Below are 5,000 nucleotides of genomic sequence, written 5' to 3'. Positions count from 1 at the left end.
CAAGTGTGCCTTCATTTAAGTTGCTTCAGGTCGCTCCCCCACTTGATCTCGCAATGCATCCACCAATGCATTCTCTCGAGCGAGATCATGCGACGACTCCTCGCCGCTTGCTCAGTCCATCGAGCTTCGTGGAGTTGTTGTTTGTGAGGTACTCCTCCTCAACATGTGAAGTCCGTCTCACATGATTCTCCCTCTGGAGTGCCGAGACTTATCCCTCCTGGATAACTATCCCGTTGGAGCAACATCTCTCTTCGTTTCGGAGACCCCCATCCCCTTGGACTACTCCGATCTGCTGAACAAACTGTGCATTGTTCTGCCTCCTGCAAACACACTTGCTAGATTGCGACTCCCCGTCAATACAGCCCCCACTGCACCCCTCAAGGTCTAGCAACATGCTGAACTCATTGCACACTTCAGCCTCCTCCGGACGTATCCTTCGCATGCCGAAGAGAAAGTTTCAATGCTCCATGGCGCCGAGTCTCGGCCGCCTTGGGATGGCCACGGACATTCCATCGTCCGCATACAAGCCCCTTGCATGAGTACCAAATTCTTCGAGTTAGCAATTCCCCTCACCTCTGTGAGCTTTGCATAACTCTTTTGGTCGTTGAGCAACTCATTCCACCTTGGATGGTCTCATTCTTGCCAAGCGCCTCGCTTGCCTAGAGCACCATCAAGTATAGTTGTCAACGTTGAGCCGTAGCTCAAACTCAGCCATCCCAACCTTTGTGCGCTCCAAATTCTTCCAAGCTTGCCTGTTCTCGTGGTGCCTCTTGCGCGAAGGGTTGGCCATTCCTCTGAATGCCAATCTCGGATGCCCGCTCCTCTGAGCGACTCCTTTCCCTACATCTCCATGCCCGTTTTCCCTCAAACGGTCGCGCGTGTGCTGACTGCCCTCAACGCAGCCCCGCTAGGTCCTCCACGTTTGCATGTCAAGTGTTTCTATGAGTGCTTGTCCCGCTCTGATACCATATGACACGGACTTAGCTGGTTTTGCCTAAGTCGTGCAGCACCCTTGCGTGTCCGTCCGCAAAGGTCAGCCTCCCCGAAGCCTCCCATTGTCCCTTAGGACCATCAAAAGAGAGAACGGGTTAGAGAGAACGCCTCAAACGGGATCCACAAGCAAACATGTCCGAAAAACACTTCATAGACAATGCAAATTACAAACAGACTTTACAAGCTCTGAACAGTGGCACAACAAAGGGTAAAATGGTCCATTACAGACCGAAAAGCTCTCGCACGTGTCCACATGACACAACCTTTATTTACAAGCCTAAAGAGGCCACCACCCAACTAAAATGGGACTTATAAGCCTTCGGCCGCCCCTTTACATTCTATACAGGGCATGAACATGCCAAAAGACACGGACACACATAAGCATTACATCCAACATCTTGTTGAGAAGTTTGTCCGTGACACCGCGGTGGTATAGCCACGGGTGGCCATCGGGAAGTGAAATTCCGCACGGACGACGGGCCGAATCCTTTGCAGACGACTTAAATACGCGATGGGGCATTGTAAGTGGTAGAGTGGCCTTGCTGCCACGATCCACTGAGATCCAGCCCTGCGTCGCACGGATTCGTCCCCCCCTCCCCCCCAAATTCACTGCCCTCCACGCTGACGAGGTTGAAAGCGACAGTCGAACGCTCGAAATATCCGACGGGATGCATTCAACTTCGGAGTGCCTTTGATTCGATGAGATGTCCAAGTGCAGCAGCGCTCAGCAATGCACGAGCCGCTGCACGTGGCGACCGAGTGCCTGCCTTTGATTCGATGTGGCGCAAGCAATCACGGAGCTGTCACTGCACAGGTCGATGCATTGTTACCACTTCGTTGCTGCTGTGCAGGCGCAAGCACCAACCAACGTGCTGCGGTGCCAGTGGCACGTCTGCAGCACGGGCAGCATCCCCACCGTCATATCATACCGTTGTTGCCTGAACTCACCGTCATATCAGGGGAGCAGCAGCTGCAAGCAACCAATACACCTTGGCCTCGATGCCCTCGCTTGCTTCTTCACCAGCCTCGCAGCTCACCTCACCTCACCTCACCTCACCTCACCTGTATACAGTTGGGTTTGGGTTCAGACAATACAATGACCCCAACCAAGGCTGCTCTTGACCCGTCTGCATACTTCGTTCGACGACAGACCGTCGTGTTTTGGCCTGTTTCGCCCTTTTCGCGTGCTTGATGGGGCCTTCAGATAACAACACAGGGCGAGATGGGGCATTCAGATAACAACACAGGGCAGGTGCTGCCCTGCCCCCACACTTCGCTCGCTGGCTCTCCGCCGCTCGACCAAAGATGGCCAAGTTTTGCCCCGTTTTTGCCCCTTTTGCCCCGTTTTTGCCTCCTTTTGGGCTGTTCTTTGCTAGATTGGGCTTTCGTATAGCATGGACGGTGCTGCTTCTCGCTTCGCTCGCTGTTCGCCGCTCGCCGCTCGCTCGCGCAGCCAAAAATGGCCAGTTTTGGCCCGTTTTTGGGCTGTTTTGGCCTGTTTTTGGTCTGTTCTGGCGTGGCGCGGTGACCGTCGTGAGCGGAGCAAAACGTCAGCCATCTCAGCACCTTGGAACCCCCCGGGTGGCACAGGGCTGGATGGGGCTTTCGTATAGCAGGGACGGTGCTGCCTCACGCTTCGCTCGCTGTTCGCCGCTCGCCGCTCGCTCGCGCAACCTAAAATGGCCAGTTTTGGCCCGTTTTTGGGCTGTTTTGGCCTGTTTTTGGTCCGTTCTTGCGTGGCACGGCGACCGTCGTGAGCGGAGCAAAACGTCAGCCATCTCAGCACCCTGGAACCCCCCGGGTGGCACAGGGCTGGATGGGGCTTTCGTATAGCAGGGACGGTGCTGCCTCTCGCTTCGCTCGCTGTTCGCCGCTCACCGCTCGCTCGCTCAGCCAAAAATGGCCAGTTTTGGCCCGTTTTTGGGCTGTTTTGGCCTGTTTTTGGTCCGTTCTTGCATGGCGCGGTGACCGTCGTGAGCGGAGCAAAACGTCAGCCATCTCAGCACCCTGGAACCCCCCGGGTGGCACAGGGCTGGATGGGGCTTTCGTATAGCAGGGACGGTGCTGCCTCACGCTTCGCTCGCTGTTCGCCGCTCGCCGCTCGCTCGCGCAGCCAAAAATGACCAGTTTTGGCCCGTTTTTGGGCTGTTTTGGCCTGTTTATGGTCCGTTCTTGCGTGGTGCGGTGACCGTCGTGAGCGGAGCAAAACGTCAGCCATCTCAGCACCCTGGAACCCCCCGGGTGGCACAGGGCTGGATGGGGCTTTCGTATATAGCAGGGACGGTGCTGCCTCTCGCTTCGCTCGCTGTCCGCCGCTCGCCGCTCGCTCGCGCAGCCAAAAATGGCCAGTTTTGGCCCGTTTTTGGGCCGTTTTGGCCAGTTTTTGGCCTGTTCTTGCATTGCGCGGTGACCGTCGAGAGCGGAGCAAAACGTCAGCCATCTCAGCACCCTGGAACCCCCCGGGTGGCACAGGGCTGGATGGGGCTTTCGTATAGCAGGGACGGTGCTGCCTCTCGCTTCGCTCGCTGTCCGCCGCTCGCCGCTCGCTCGTGCAGCCAAAAATGGCCAGTTTTGGCCCGTTTTTGGGCCGTTTTGGCCAGTTTTTGGCCTGTTCTTGCATTGCGCGGTGACCGTCGAGAGCGGAGCAAAACGTCAGCCATCTCAGCACCCTGGAACCCCCCGGGTGGCACAGGGCTGGATGGGGCTTTCGTATAGCAGGGACGGTGCTGCCTCTCGCTTCGCTCGCTGTCCGCCGCTCGCCGCTCGCTCGTGCAGCCAAAAATGGCCAGTTTTGGCCCGTTTTTGGGCCGTTTTGGCCAGTTTTTGGCCTGTTCTTGCATTGCGCGGTGACCGTCGAGAGCGGAGCAAAACGTCAGCCATCTCAGCACCCTGGAACCCCCCGGGTGGCACAGGGCTGGATGGGGCTTTCGTATAGCAGGGACGGTGCTGCCTCTCGCTTCGCTCGCTGTCCGCCGCTCGCCGCTCGCTCGTGCAGCCAAAAATGGCCAGTTTTGGCCCGTTTTTGGGCCGTTTTGGCCAGTTTTTGGCCTGTTCTTGCATTGCGCGGTGACCGTCGAGAGCGGAGCAAAACGTCAGCCATCTCAGCACCCTGGAACCCCCCGGGTGGCACAGGGCTGGATGGGGCTTTCGTATAGCAGGGACGGTGCTGCCTCTCGCTTCGCTCGCTGTCCGCCGCTCGCCGCTCGCTCGTGCAGCCAAAAATGGCCAGTTTTGGCCCGTTTTTGGGCCGTTTTGGCCAGTTTTTGGCCTGTTCTTGCATTGCGCGGTGACCGTCGAGAGCGGAGCAAAACGTCAGCCATCTCAGCACCCTGGAACCCCCCGGGTGGCACAGGGCTGGATGGGGCTTTCGTATAGCAGGGACGGTGCTGCCTCTCGCTTCGCTCGCTGTCCGCCGCTCGCCGCTCGCTCGCGCAGCCAAAAATGGCCAGTTTTGGCCCGTTTTTGGGCCGTTTTGGCCAGTTTTTGGCCTGTTCTTGCATTGCGCGGTGACCGTCGAGAGCGGAGCAAAACGTCAGCCATCTCAGCACCCTGGAACCCCCCGGGTGGCACAGGGCTGGATGGGGCTTTCGTATAGCAGGGACGGTGCTGCCTCTCGCTTCGCTCGCTGTCCGCCGCTCGCCGCTCGCGCAGCCAAAAATGGCCAGTTTTGGCCCGTTTTTGGGCCGTTTTGGCCAGTTTTTGGCCTGTTCTTGCATTGCGCGGTGACCGTCGAGAGCGGAGCAAAACGTCAGCCATCTCAGCACCCTGGAACCCCCCGGGTGGCACAGGGCTGGATGGGGCTTTCGTATAGCAGGGACGGTGCTGCCTCTCGCTTCGCTCGCTGTTCGCCGCTCGCCGCTCGCTCGCGCAGCCAAAAATGGCCAGTTTTGGCCCGTTTTTGGGCTGTTTTGGCCAGTTTTTGGCCTGTTCTTGCGTGGTGCGGTGACCGTCGTGAGCGGAGCAAAACGTCAGCCATCTCAGCACCCTGGAACCCCCCGGGTGGCACA

Source organism: Musa acuminata, unplaced genomic scaffold (assembly GCF_036884655.1).
Source record: "Musa acuminata AAA Group cultivar baxijiao unplaced genomic scaffold, Cavendish_Baxijiao_AAA HiC_scaffold_41, whole genome shotgun sequence".
Lineage (NCBI taxonomy): Eukaryota > Viridiplantae > Streptophyta > Magnoliopsida > Zingiberales > Musaceae > Musa > Musa acuminata.
The sequence above is the reverse complement of the archived record's forward strand: the minus strand, read 5'-3'. Positions refer to the sequence as shown.